Raw genomic sequence first — 16,463 nt, 5'->3', positions numbered from 1 at the left:
TCAAGATGCTAATATTGTTTTCCATTTTGTAGAATCACATTTCCTCCATTACATTTTGGTGAACCTAATGTGAAGATAATTATTTATTGTTGTGGTTCATTACTTTGTTCATAACCCAACATTATACTCTTTATATTTGTTATTATTGAAAACATTCTATATTATTGAGATGAGTAATCCAAACGGTAAGAAAAAAAAGGTCATATAAAAAATTTCTCTTCTAGAAAAAATAAAATTAAGGCACTACCTTGAACCCCATTCCATGCCATAAAAGTAGAAATAATATGTCAAGCTTTGATTGACTTGTTTATGCATTATCTTTTAAGGTTAACTTATTCCTTTCAAGATGAATTCATTATCTTCTTTTATTAATTCAGTTTCAAGTTTTATTCAAAGTGCTAATGATGCTTCATTCCATGCATGTGATGGTGACTTATCTTTGGCTATGTCACTCTATGCCTTTGATTCTTCTCATGAAATTTCTCTTGCTTTAAAGGATATTTTATTGCAAGAGGAAGACTCATTGATACTTTTCTTAATGGTCTCTGGGAGAGCTTAATCGACTTGGTCGGTTAGTTCGTTTCGTTCTTCGCTTTTCTTTTTTGTTATTTTTCTTCGCTTTTTAAGTTTGCATTTTAACCTGCAGTTCGGACTTTAAAGTCTGAACTGCAGGGGTCTTTGTAAATAATTACACTTCGGACTTTAAAGTCCGAAGTGTATTTGAGTTTAGTTGTAGTCAGCAGTTTGGACTTTAAAGTCCAAACTGCATTTGGTTTTGACTGCAGTTCGGACTTTAAAGTCCGAACTGTTGTTTGCTTTTGATTGCAGTTCGGACTTTAAAGTCCGAACTGCAGTTTGTTTTGGATTGCAGTTCGGACTTTTTTCTTTGAACTGTATTTGATTTTTATGTTAGTTGCATATCGGGTTTTAAAGTCCGACCTGCAAGTACCCCTAGGTCGCATGTCGGACTTTAAAACCCGACATGCAACTACGAGCTGTATTAATTAGCATTTATTGCTAATTAGGGTTTTTGTTTAAAGTTGTTTTTAAATGATAATCTTTCTTTTTAATCCACATTCCTTTTTTTTATCGCGTGCCTCCACCTCCTTTTTCCTCGTTGCAACCCGGATTTTTCCTCTTCGTTGCTCGATCAAATTGCCCATATCCGGATTTCACAATCTCCACAGTGGAATAGGTATGTGCTCGTTTTCAGGTTTTTATTGTTTATTGTTTTTACTTTCATTTTTTCCTCTTGTTTGTTTTTCTTGTTTTCGGTTTTCGCTTTTGGAGAAGATCGGGTTTTGAACTCCGATTGCCTCCTTGGCTTTGGAGAAACAATTGGATTTCAAAAACCCAATCGTTCTCCAAAACCTCCCCTTTTCTAAGCTGCATATCGGAGTTTAAACTCTGATATACAGTTGAACAGTTGTATCCTCTGCATATCGGACTTTAAAGTCCGATATGCGACCTATTAACCTTCGCATATCGGACTTTAAAGTCTGATATGCGGAAAGGTATAGGTTGGCATGTCGGGTTTTAAAACCCGACATGCAAACCGGTTGTCCTTCCCCTAAGAAGCACATCGGACTTTAAAGTCCGATGTGCCCCTAATTTTTTCCAATCAGCACATCGGACTTTAAAGTCTAATGTGCTCATGTGAAGTCTTTTCCTTTACATTTCGGACTTTAAAGTCTGATATGTAAATGTTTTTCCCCAAAGTTGCACTTCGGACTTTAAAGTCCGATGTGTAATTTTTTGTTGGTAAAGCAGCAGGTTGGACTTTTTTCTCCGACTTACTATTTTAGTAGTTTTTACTCCTTGGCCTGTTTTGAGTCCCATTTTTCGATCCGTTTAAGAAAAAAATGATTTTCGATAATGATGAATGGCTAATCATCAGTGTTGAATGCAGTCATTGTGCAAGAATGTCAAAGCTCTCCCACAGCAAGCCCGAGTCTTCTTCAGGACAACCTTCTCTGAGTAAGGCATCATCAAAAAAGATGAAATACAAGTACAATAGGTACTTGAATATGTACCTTGAAAGTTCAGTGGATTCTAACATTAAAGAGATCAGGGACACTAAAATTGGCCACATTGACATGCAAGAATTTCTTGATCGGGTTAGAAGGCTCCTACACACCTGACCAGTTTGATCAAATCTGAGCTGCATAAGTATGCATCTTTCCCAATTGCGGCTCATGATCCTGAATTTGTACTAGCAGTGGCTGATCGTTTCGATCCAAGTACAAGATAGGTAAGGGATGATGATCAGAAGGTCATAATGACTCTAGACAACGTATTCTTCAATAGTATTTTCAAAGGCTCATTGGCAGAAGAAGTGGCTGATATTTCTCAAGAGAGTGCTCAAGAGTACTACGAGAAACATGAAGACAAATGTAAAAAGGTGATCAATACTGTTTATCTTTCAACTACTAGATCCTCCTTCACTTCCCGGTGGCCTAAGTCTTTTCACAGGAGTGATTTTAATGAAGAATATAATGACATGGTCACCATGTTATCCAAAGTGAGAGGATTAAAAGACTCTCATTATTTCCAAAGTTGGATGATTTACTATATGAATATAATCAGAAAGGGAGCTGCAAGAATTGATTGGGGAGAACAAATCAATGATGCACTTTGCGCCCAACTGAAAGAAGTCAAAGTAACACTAAATTTTTATATGACCTCATACCTGGTTTACACAGCTGCCTCTATGAGGCAATATCCAGGCTTGTCAACTAAGGGTGACAGAAGAATAGTGCCTGTTTGGGAATACTATGATCAACTCACTATCAAAAATCAAGGTAATCATTACAGGAGGGTTAATGATGCTTTCTTTGCTGTTTGGAAGTGCATTTTTGATAAAGGCCTGTATAAGAGAAGAATATCAGAGGCCGCTTACAGTAGGGTTTCCCACTTTGGTTGTGTCTTCCTTCAATTCCCCACATTCACCTATATTCGGATTGGATGCTTCTTAGGTGAGCCCTTTATTCTTCCAAGGTTTCCTTCAGATAAAATTATCCTTATGGAGCTGTGCAGACAACTAATTAGTGTACATGAGAAACAATCATAAGCACACAAGACTGGGCTGAAATTCCCAAAGTCAATTGGTAGGTATTCCGTGCTAACTAACCCCAAAGCCAAAAATATGGAGGAGGAGATGCAGTGGAATACCATGCGAAGATTCAAAGCCCGAACTGATTTTGATTTTCGGGGCATAAAGAGCAAGCTCAAAAGGACATACACTCATGTCTATAGGTTTGAAGATGTTTGGGCAGACTGTCAAGATGAGGTGGATATAAGGAGGATGGACTTCAACTGCCTTACTCTAGAACAAATTGAGAATCTGGATCTAGCTAAGATCCCAATGACTATGGAAGACACAGATGACATAGTGGATCCTATTTACTATGAGAAGAAGATTGCTGACTCCCCACTCCCACTTGTGCAATGGTTGAAGAAGGAAAGCAAGTCCATTACTCAAAGGATCTCTCCTATTATAGCAAACACCAATGCTTGGTTGCTAAAGAATCATCTCAGGATGAAACAGTTTCCCACCAGTTTGAGAGATGATGACAACAGTGATGGTCCATTGGGCAAGACAGCGATAGCTGAAACTAGAACCAAGAATAGGGCAGGCTCACAAGCACTATCTTCAGCTGCAGTAGTACAATCAAAAGGTAAAGGGCCCAAAAATCAAATTTACAGTTAAAGGGTCAAAACAAGGTGAATCATCATCAATGTCACAGGAGGTAGTGGCAAAAGAGCCAGAACAACCACCTATCAGTGAAGCTGGAAAGGGTAAAGAGGTCGAAGAAGGCAAAATTCCTCAACAAGAGGAAGTTCAGGTAGAAGAAGTACCACATTCAATTGAGGTAGATACGACAACTACTTCACAAGTAGTCGTTCACTCTATTGATTCTGACTCTAATTCTGATCAAGAAGATGAAGATGTTCATGAAGATGGAGATCTAAGTATGGGCATGCCGCAATCAGAGACTGCTAGTCAATTTTTTACAATAACCAACTTCTCTACTTTAGATGATATCCCTTCATCTACTTTTGAATCTACCATGATGAATTTTAATGAAACTTTGCGAGATGCACTTGCAGAACAGGTGTCGGTAGATTTACCAGTCATTACTACCACCGTCACAACCATCCCTTCATTGGTGAGCTCTGAAGTTACCCTGACGGCACCCTCAACCCTTCCACCAATAATTGAAGAGGTACCAGTAGCAGATGTTCCATTAGATGCTTCAATATCTGCACCATCAGTTACACTTGCAACTGCTCCAAGTTCTAGTTAACCTATTCCAGAATCTTTGACCCCAAGTCAGCAAGGAGCCACTACTCCATCATCCAATCCATAACTACACCCTTGGATGGAAGTAGTGGCCCCTAAAAGAAAGAAACAGGTAATATCTCCTGATGAATTTGATTTTGAACTTTTGGTTCCTCCAAAGCCTAAGGGAACAAAGAAGCCAAAGACAGTATCTCGAGTGGTAGTAGACCCGACTTCCAAAAGAAAATATGTTGAAGTTATGGTGCCATCGTCAGATAAGGACAAAGGCAACATATGATCAAAAGATTATACCATGTAGGCTGTGGAGCTCGGAGTAGAGACACATGAAAGTGTGAAATTAGATTCTCAAACAACCCTTAATTCTTTGTTAAGAAGACTAGATTAGGAAAGGGATGAGAAAAATATCCTGAAGCAGAAGTGTGAACAGTTGACCAACGTCCTCCTAAAGGTAACACAATCTTCTCAAGAGGTTGAACCTATAGGATCATCAATAGACACTGAAGCTATCAAAAAGATTGAGCAGGTAGGAGCTAAGGGCCGAGTAATGGATGAATAGATCTCGCGGCTAAGGTCAGAAGGCTCTCATCTCCAGAGTTCAACGGTGGAGTTATTGTCTGATTATGAAGTGATCCAGAGTCGGATGCAAGGACTCAAAACCTCTTTATCCCAGGAAATTGAGGAAGTTGTGAAAAGCACTACCCTTTGAAGCAAAATGGAGGATTTCAGGATAGATGTCCTGGTTGAAAACAAGGTAATTCCCACAAGAGAGAAGTATATGCAGATCTTATCCTTATTGTCTCATAAACAAGAGAGGATGAAATTAACGATTGCAGAACTGGATCATGAAAAGAAAGAAGGTGATGATGAGGTTGACCTTATTTTTGCTAAAGTAGGCGATCTCCCTTGCTATTTGTATGATGGTGATCAAAATCTTGTCACTGCTGAGGTCGTCACCCAAGAATTTCTTTCCTTGATGGACCAATGCACAGGACAAGATTTCTCCCTTGATACATTTGACAAATTGTTAGAAATTCAAGTCAGCTTTGAAGTACTCGCATTCATGCTAAAGGATGTTAAGAAGAAGCAAGTGAAGATCCAAGATGTGATATCCCGCATTCAAATCATCACGAGTTCTACCTTGATGCCAAATGAAGAAGAGGTCAAAGCTATCCTCGCCAAGTTCGAAGGTTTTCAGAAATCTAACGAAGAAGAAAATCAAGAATGAAGTTCCCCCTTTTGACACTCTTCCTTCATGCAGCTACACCAATAGATGTTGTAAATTTTTGTGCAGTTGCGCATTTTCTTTATGTAGTATTTGTAGTAAAGTGGGACTGTGCGGTTGAATAAGTCAACTGTGCCCACCTTTTTCTCAACTTCTTTTCCTATATAAGGAGGACCTTTTTGTAAATATTTTTATCTTTTTCATGCTTAGCAAAACTCTGCTGGATTTTTATCCCAGTAAAGACTTTGAGCTTTTGTGATGAGAATTCAATCAAACAAATAAAGAAAACGGTTTTGTTGATTGCAAACTTTTTGTTGTATCAATAAATTTGTTTATATTATTTAATGTTCCTATGTCCATTGAATACATATTATCTTTACGTATTTGATCTTAAGATATTGCTACATGGTTAAAGAGCTCTCAAATCTTGCCAATAGACTTTGTGCTCTTAGCATGCTTGAGAAATTTGCTGATAAAGGAAGTAACTTGTAGTAAGCTTTGTATTGCTGCGGTTATTAGTAGTTTAATTGATTAGAAATTTACACTTTAAGACTTTGAGCTTTAAGCTAATTTTCTACTTGTTTAATTTGTAATGATCAGTGTAAATCAGTGTTACCATAAAGGAGACTTTGTGCTACTTAAAAGTAACTCTTAGTATAGTTTATTAGATTAATAGTTCTTTTCTTTGAATATCTGAAGAGGTAGAGAAACTGTAACTAGGCGAAGGGAGAATACATAAACTCTGAAAAAAGAGAGTTATATACCCAACGCCAACCCACCATTTTAATTTATTGATTAATTAGAGGAGAAATTTCATAGGGAACCTCCCCTTGGTGAGAGGAGAGATTAATTTCTTAGCATAGCGTTGTGTGAATTTTATGTTTTGTCATTAGTACGCTGGTGACAAAATATTCACCCAACAATCTAGTCTATCACTAAAGAAGGTAATATCTATGTGAGGTGTATATTTTAAAACTCACTCACAAGATTTTATCTTGAAGTTTGGTCAATATATCACTTCTAAGGTGCATAAGGCTCCTTATTATAGAATAACACTCATAAAAATAAACAAAATATTAATATTGAAACATCTCTTCCACTGTTTCTATTACAAGTACGGTGTCGTTGCACCAAAAGATCAACCTGTTAATGCCCGATACAACCACTAGACTTATAGAATCCATAGGAGGTGATTAAGCCATGACACAAATCTGAGCACTGCACTGCACTACACAACACAAGGAGACCAAGGGCACACACCTTGCAACAATCCCCCCCAACGCAAGCGAGGGGTTTGAACCTATGACCAAGCTCTGATACCACTTGTTACAAGTGTGATTGTCGTTGCACCAAAATATCGACCTGTTAATGCCTGATACAACCACTAGACTTATAGAATCCACATGAGGCGGTTAAGTCATGTCACAAATCCAAGCACTGCGCTGCACAACACAAGGAGACCAAGGGCACACACCTTGCAATAAACCCCCCAACACAAGTGAGGGGTTTGAACCTATGACCAAACTATGATACCACTTGTTACAAGTGTGATTGTTGTTGCACCAAAAGATCGACCTGTTGATGCCTGATACGACCACTAGACTTATAGAATCCACAGGAGGCGGTTAAGGCATGTCACAAACCCGAGAACTGCACTACAAAACACAAGGAGACCAAGGGAACACACCTTGCAATAGTTTCAACTTATTCTTCCATATACTCCTAAGCCCCTTTCTTAAATCCAATCAGAGTATGATCTTATTCAACAACTTCATGTTATTCCTACTAAGATCTCTCTTTAGGATCTTTGTCAAACTTCTCCCCTTTATCATGGTATGGTTTAGGAGGCTGTATAGATGATCCTTTTTCCATCTTCTACTAGATTGAGTGATGTGAATGCCTTGATAGATTATACATGCTTTGATACTTCAAGAATTACATTCCATCAGGATGAACTTCCTCCTTGTGAAGTACAAAATCAAGTTGATATGTTGATGATTATAATCTATGTTAATGGTATTGGTAAACTCTAATTGATATCGGTTCAACCCTCAACATTTGTAGTATCAATCTCTTACCTAAAATTAAGATTGATCCAATTTCACTTACAACTTTGTCTCTATGTATATATGGATTTGATAGTGTTGGTCGCCAAGCTCTAGGTATAATTATACTACCTTTATGACTTAGACCCATTACTATTCCAACCCTAATGTAATGCCAGGTCAACTACCATAGAACCTTCTTCTAGGAAGACCATGGATTCATTCTATGGGTGTAGTTCCATTTACCTTGCATCAATCTATCAAATTCATTGCTAATAATCAGACAGTCACAATAAAGGCTAACCCTCATGCTATGCATTTGTGTCAAATGGATACAGTTGGCCAGTCTTCAATTCCTCATACTCTAAAAAAAAAAATCCTTTCTATATCTCCCAATAATTTAACATCATCCTCTAGTACTTCTTTTGAGGATTATTTTACCAATCCTATTCCACATAAGAATCATGTTGCTTCTAAAAATAATTCTTCAAATCCTTCTTCTTCTCAGTCAAAAGCATGTTTTGGTGATGATTGCCTTTCCTTGGATTTTATAGAATCCTTCATTGGATAATATAAAGTCAACCCCACTCACTTAAACATCCCAAAAAAATCATTATCATAGGCTATCAAAGATTATTATTCTTTCGTATCGCGAGAATGTGAAAAATATTTACTATATTGTTGATGTTGATCATCCCTCTTTTGAGGAGTTACAATCATGTTATCATGTAGGATTTAATATTCTATCTAAGCATGGATACAAAAGAAATGGTCTTGGACATATGGAACAAGGAGTTAAAGTCCCTTTGGAACCAACATTGAACTCTTCTACAATGGGTATAGGTTAGTATCCTTCTCCTTTATCTTTATCCCCTCCCCCATTATTTGATGTCTCTTTGTCTTTTTCTTGTGAGCGGTCAAACTTTTCTCCACAAGAGAAAGGGTTGCTTCCTACTCCTCATCCTTTATCTAAACAAGAGCACATTTTGTTGATACTTCTCAAAGCTTGCTTGATTAGTCTTCCTCCTTCTACACATAAGAATTTTTGTAAACATGATAAAATAAAACATTCTTTCTATGCATATCATCAAGTGTTTGATAATTCCACTAGTGAATGTTAGACCTTAAAGGAAAAAATAAAACAACTTCATGAATCGAGTGTCAACAATCTTCCATCTATTGATATACTTGTTTCTTCCTCTTTGTATTGCAAGTGATATCAAGGTTCACCTCTATCATATTCTTTCTACATGCTAAGCATTTCTCATGAGGTTCTTACACCTCCTTACTTTTATTGCGCCACTACTCAATATGTGACATTTGTAACTTTGCTTGCTCATTGCCATTCGGGGTGGTACAATATTGTGTACAACCATGCCTTCTCTATAATACCAACACAATGGTCTTCAACATGGTTGTTCTCGCCTATATACAACTACACACCTTTGAACTTTACCGATTTTTTTGTACTTTTATTTGCACATGAATAAAAGTAACAGATGCAATCAATATTGAGTATAACTCCTAAACAGTAAATTTGTAATATAAATAATTGTATAGCTAAAAATAATTGAAACTTAATCAAAAAAATTACACCATAAAATAAATGAGAAAAAACTAGATTATTATTAAATACAAATCCATAAACTATATCATTATTAAATGATGCTATAAAAAACTATGTTAGTACATGACAACTTAAATAATGGTAAAATGTTAAAAAAATAATCCTAAAAAATACACAATACATATTATCCATTGTATATTACAATCATTATAATTTTTATCTTCTTAACTTTACATCAAACCGTGGACAAAATAATGTACTATCATGGAGAGCTATGACACTCGAATTCGACCGTTGAAAAGATAGTGCAAGCGCATGAATTATCCAACAACAATGTCTTAATCACTAAAAACTCTAATCATTAACCTGGGGCAACCAACTGAAACTGTTAAATATGGCGTTACTTATCTAGTGTAAGTATGCAATCTAAATTTTACCAAATATGGCATTATGTTTTGGTATAGTGTAATAGTAAGCATTTTCTGCACAACATAGTTAATCAAATAAAAGGAATAAGAATCATCTAATGGCAAGTATGCTTTGTTTCAAACCTTGCTCTACCAAAGGTCATGGAATTTGGCTTTACAATTGAAATTGCATTTGTTTGAGAGTTTTTAAAGTCTTTGTAACAAATTCAATTTATGCGTGTTCCAATATTTAAAGTCTATGTAAATTTCAAGAGGTTTTATTAAATAGGTCACATGGCCGAAGTTTAAAACAATCAACCAAAAGATTTACTACAAATTTCAAAACTAATATATTGACATTGAACAAAGCTCAAAATAGTTGGCAAATTAACCTTGCAACTCACCAGTAAATGTATTAGCATGCATAGATTAGAGGAAATTCCATCCATCTTGTAGTCCTCGTTTCAACAAATGCAACCTAGAGTATACTTAAAAAATAAAAAATATATACCAAATGGAGGGCACCGAGTAGAACTTGATAGTCAGAAACCTTACACTTTTCTCTAAAACATGCATCTCATGAAGAAGCAACTTCATAATACAAAGACGCAGTTGGAGAACCACTTAGAATCCTTGTAAATGTTCTCAATACCTTCATATTACATGAATAAAAAAAATATTGGCGATGTTCTTAAAGGTAAGCTTATAAATGCTTTTGTAAATATTCTCAATATTGTCAAATGGGATGGATAAAAAAATATTGGTGTTGTTCTTAAAGGTGAGCTTGTAAATGCTTTAGTAAATATTCTCCATATCATCAAATGAGATGGATAAAAAAATATTGGTGATGTTCTAAAAGGTAACCCTATAAATGCTTTTGTAAATGTTCTCCATATCATCAAACGAGATGAATAAAAAATTATTGGCGACGTTCTTATAGGTAAACCTACAAATGTGCTTGGTTAAAATGCTCATGCTCTCTCAAATAATAAAGCATCACGTATGCTGAATTTTGCCATTTCATTATGGTTTATGAGGATATTCTCTACCAAGAGTTTGATCTCGAGAGATCCATGTTGCATTAGGTTGCAATAGACTTGACATCCTTGCTTTGCGAGTTGGAAGATATTTGCCTATTGCTACAACCACCCTAGCAAACATTTATGCAAAATGTGGAAGCATAGATAAGACACCTCCTTGCTTTGCGAGTTGGGAGATATTTACCTATTGTTGCAACCACCCTAGCAAACATGCATGCAAAATGTGAAAGCATAGATAAGACACCTTGTTGATAAAAGCTATTTTTTTTCCGCAATAACCAATTATATATATATATATATATATATAATCATGTGACATTAGATTCCACCCTTACATAAATATGGACCAACAAGAACACAAAAGCTGTGATGTCTATACAACCCATAGAATGCTCCGATTAAACAGATTTCTACTATTTATTAACTAGTATGTCTATATTTAAAAAATATAGGTAAATTATGCCGATAGATATCTTATAATAGAAGGGAATCTGACGATTGCAACAATATTAGTAGTATACAAAATTTTCAAAAATATGGATGATAATAGAGTTGCTTAAGTATGACACTCTTCCACTATCATTTGAATGTAACGGTTTCATATAGTTGGAGACAAGTGGCAAGGGTTCTATTTTATTTGGAGTAATAAAATAACACCTCCACAAAAACCAAAAGATGACATATTTCATGCATTTACCAGTCATTTGCATGTCAAATTGTTTCAAAATTAATTTTTTGTTTACGGACATTTTGATGTCATTGTAGATGTCTCTCGGCATAATTAAGTATGACACTCTTCCACTATCATTTGAATATAATAATTTCATATAGTTGGAAACAAGTGGCGAGGGTTCTTTTTTATTTGAAGTAATAAAATAACACCTCCACAAAAACTAAAAGATGACATATTTCATGTATTTACCCTTCATTTACATATCAAATTGTTTCAAAATTCAATTATTGTTTACAAACATTTTGATGTCATTGTAGATGCCTCTCGACATAATTAAATTAAAAAGTACAACCCAAACTAACTGCATAGCCATTTAGGAAAACTCATGCCATTCTAAAACATAACAAAATTTACAATTTTATTCTTCTAATTTTTTAAGGACGCATTGTTTCCCCATGAAAGCATAACCAACTTTACATGAACATATATTCGATTTTGCTCATCGATTTTACTCAATTGTTATGGAGAATTGACACCCTTCACTCTTTTCATGGCAGCTTGCTACACCTTCATCAGCACAATTTCAAATTTTAGAACATTTCCAATTTATAGATTTTAAGATTGGCGTTATGGCAAATATTCTTCTGCAAACGAAACCAAATGAAGAATCCCTAATAAAAAAAATAGAGTCTATATGTAGAAATGGTTGATCAAGGGAAGCTATGAAATTCACCGCAGCAAACCGCCAAGACATTGTTGGTACCATGTAATCAGACATCTGAGGTAAGCTGTCTTGTTAATGGATGGATTGCATCAAAATCCCTGGCAGAGACAAAAAGAGTTCCTAATTATATGAAAAAAACAGGATTGTCCCCTGGAATTGTTCTCAGAAACTGTATAGTTGAAATGTATGTCAAGTGGCGAAAGTTAGAGGATGCGCACCAACTGTTTGAAAAATGCCATCGAGAATTTTCTCTTGATAGAAGACCATGATCATATGATACTCAAATTGGGATAATACAAGGGATGCCTGCAAACTGTTTGACAAAATGCCTGAATGAAACAGTGTGTCCTGAAATGCTATGCTTGCTGGATATGCTGGGGAGGAAAATGGGAGTAAACCTATGAACTCTTTGAACAAATGCATAAAGCAAGCCTAGAAATGAAGGAGATTACTTATGGAAGTGTTCTCAGAGTATGTGCGAGTTTTCTGTACTTATCTTCAAGCCAAAATATACATGGTTTTTTAATTAAGAGTGATGTTCAGTCAAGAATTGTTGTGGGAAGTGGTTTTCTTAATGCGTACACTAAATCTGGCTCTACAGAGGATGCGCGGAAAGATTTTGATTGCCTAAGTAGATATTCCTGCATAACCCCAATAGCGGATCACTATGCTTGCATCATTGATCTTGTCACTTGAGCGGGCGGCCTAGATTTTGCAACAAAATGCCTATTGAACCAGATGCTACTGTTTGCAATGCTTTAGGCTATGGTGATATAGAATTAGGATTATGTGCTGCAGAAAGGCTTCTGGAGTTGAACCCAAAAATGCTTGAATACTTGTTCTTCTTTCCAACATCTATGCTTCTGCAAGTAGATGGGATGATGAAGCATGGGTGAGAAAATTGATCAATGAACAGAGAGTAAAGAAAGAACCCGGATACAGTTGGATTGAGGTTAAGGGCAGGGTGCATGCATTTATCACAGAAAAGCGATCCTGCCCAGCGACAGAGGAGATCTATGATACTTTAGATAAAGTTATGTACAATTGAAAAGTTGGGGTTATATTCCTAATCCCAACTTTCTGCTTCATGATATGGAGGAGGAACAAAAGCAACAGGTAATATGCTACCATAGCGAGAAGCTTTTCATTGCATTTGGAATAATTAGCACGACCCCTGTGATAATTCAAATTATCAAAATACCGCTAATATGTGGTGGCTGTCATTCTGCTATCAAGTTCATATCTTAGATTGTTAAGCCTGAAATTGTTATAAGGGATGCCAGTTGCTACCATAATTTAAAATATTTAAGGATTGTCAGTGTTCCTATCGGGATTATTGGTGATAATAGTACGGGCATCTTGTTTATCAGAATCAAAGGCCAAGCTTTTGAAGAAACTCATGTTGTAGGAAAGGACCATTAAATAAATGTGATTTCCTTTCTATCACAAATCCAGGTTAAAATCTTAAGGTTACTCAACCATTCATTTATTTCATAGAAAAACGCAAGAATTTTCTACAGCTAAACTGTTCTTGAAGGGTGGTTCAATGGGTGTAACTGAATATAATCTGGGCCCGATAAGGCAGGTCTTCTTAAGCACATGTTCCAAACACCTGGGGACTGCAAGCCTGATTTGTTCTAAGGTTAAGGGATCTGCTGGAAAACACTGATTAATCAACCGAAACAATATGCTTTTGCAGGGTTTTCAGGTAAAGAAATTGCAGCTAGGGTTTGCAGAATCCTGAAGGTGGCATATCTTGATCTCTGGGGAAGGAAACTCCACCTTTATCTGTGCAGCGGAGCCAAGTTTTTCAAGGATTGTATCGATAGATCTTTCCAAGTAGAAGTTGGTATCCAGTAAGTTGGCAGACAGTTGATCATTCTTTTTGTTCCTCCTATGGGCATGCCCATAAAAAATATCTATTATAGTAAAATCTTGGTAGAGATTGTTTTTTCATATTCAAATCTAGTAAATGTATGTAGTGTCAATGTATTGTTTATAAGATAGAAATTCATAAAATTGTAAATCATTTTAAAAATAATTAGAATTAAAAATCATGTATCATAGTTGAAATTCTATCTGAAATTTCTTAGAACTAAATTATATCATGTCTGCATTTTTTGTTAGAGGGTTTTATATCAAATATATAAAATAGTTTTAGTTATTTAATGTGGGAACATGAGTTTTAGGTGAAAACTTTTCAATTAAAAGTCAAGGATTGAAGATTTGAATCTTGGTGGATGGCATAATCAAATTACATATCATCATCCTTACCAATTGTGTTCAACCAATTGAACTACAACCTTTTGATATGTTTAAAATTTTGTGTGGTATCATTGTTGATCTCAACATGAATGTTTATCAAAGAATGTGTAGGCATTGAGATACACTTCTTGATAGAATTGAAAGATTTTATCATGAAAGGATAAATAGCTCCATGGTGGAAAATCTTGAACCAGCCACAAGTAAGTTCTAAGTGTGAGCTTTAACCTATCCATTATTCTCAGTGATATTATCTATAAGTCTTTGTAGAAACAAATACAATTCTTATTGGAAAAAATAGCAAGAAAATAATTGAAATTAAAATCTTTGTAAAAATGCCAAAAATACTTATTAACTCCTGTAGATGATAGTGTATGTAAATTTCAAAGCTCTTGGGAATGAATCTACACCTTTACATTGTTTGGTAATTAGAGCTTCTTTAGTGAATGATAATTCATTCAATATTTATGAAAGAAATGGACTTCATAAATTACAACTTTTTAGCAAGGATGAGTGTAAAATTGTTATTGAATATATGACCATTCAAGAGGGTAATGTTTAAGTAGAGGATAGAGAGATGAAACACTATGCACAAAACTGCTCTACATAGTCTACAATATTTGTGTCATGGTTGACATAGTAACATGGAATAACCAAATAAAAGAAATTTTCTAAAAAATATTTTTTTAATCTTGAGGTATTCCCTTTATTAATTTGATTTCCTAAAGATTTAGTTTAAAATTCTTCAAATTGAACTTATGTAGATTATCACCCAATGCGTCTCAATAGGATTTGTAAAATTCATAAAGAAATCCATCCAACCCTAAGATTTTAGCCTTGCACAAATCTTCTTTGGTGATAAATTAATCACAAAGAATATGTTGAAAAATCAAAACCTAGAAAGGAACCATATTTAGGTACTATTATATGATAGAATACCTATTCAAATATTCTCTTAAGTAGCAAAAACTTGCTCATAGTGTCAAACAAAGGCTTGCAGAATATTATGAATTTCATTAAGGAGTTGCGGCCTTTCTTTTTTTTTTTTAATTGTTCGAGAAGTATGGAAAGCACATGATTCCTAAAAGAACTCTTTTGAGACCTTGTCTCTAGCCTTAAGCCAGTGAATCCAAGATTTGATTTTGGCTCCATGTTAGTGTGAGCACCTATAACCTTATTCTGATGGTTAAGTTGGGCCACTCAAAGTCAAGGGCAACCAAATCAAAAGGTTGCTCTTCCAAATGGTAGTGGTTTGGATTTGAGGTAGTTGCCTCATATGATTGGTGGTGAATACAAGCTAATTGATGCCCATAATCTATATGGAGAAATTGTGAAGTATGGGTGATGACATCATTCCACCAAGCTATCTATCCAGTCTCATGCATGTGGCATGGCTCTAAATTTCAAACATGTTGAATGTGAGCAACCATGACCTTGCGATTAATCAATGACATGTTTAGAAAGAATTGAACCTTGGGTTTAGAAAATTATAAATCAATGAAAAGTCATATTAGAAAGTGGTATGAAAAAACAATGCTTGACAAAGGCTCCATTGGTAGAGAGTAACAATTGTCAAAGGAAAAAAAAAGATTGCGCTAAGATCAAAGCATGATTGAAATGCTTCAATACTTTGTCAAGCTCTTCAGTAATATTACTCCAAGTGTACCACATTATTTGATGTAAGTAGCAATCAAGATTAACATAAAAAAAGTCTCAATATATTGTGCATAAAAAATCTAGCCTCTATTTTGCCAAATGTCCACCATATAAGTAAGGGTCCAAAATTATCATACGATGTTTCAATCATATTAAAATATCTAAACTAACTCAAGTGACAACATGCATTAAATTAGTAATTCACCTCCAAAGGGCAGATTTGTAAACAACATCATTCAAAGCATAAACATTAATAACTCCAAAGAAGTGGTTGTTAAATTTGAAAAGAGTTCACAATGATCAATTGTAGGGTCTCAATCTTAGTCAATTAAGTGTTGATTCCCACATGTGACAACTCTATCTTGACCTCTTTCATAGTTACTATATAAAAATTGAATAGAAGGCCAAATGCTTGGAACAAGCCACATAAAGAAAAACCAACAAAAAATAACTCCTTGTAAATAAAGAATGTCTAGGTATATCCAATTTGAGATTGAGTATCTCAAACATAATTTACTTTTGAGGGAGGTATGACCTCAAACATTCTAGGAGACACAATTTATA

Source organism: Cryptomeria japonica, chromosome 2 (assembly GCF_030272615.1).
Source record: "Cryptomeria japonica chromosome 2, Sugi_1.0, whole genome shotgun sequence".
NCBI classification, from domain to species: domain Eukaryota; kingdom Viridiplantae; phylum Streptophyta; class Pinopsida; order Cupressales; family Cupressaceae; genus Cryptomeria; species Cryptomeria japonica.
Note: the sequence above shows the minus strand (reverse complement) of the source record.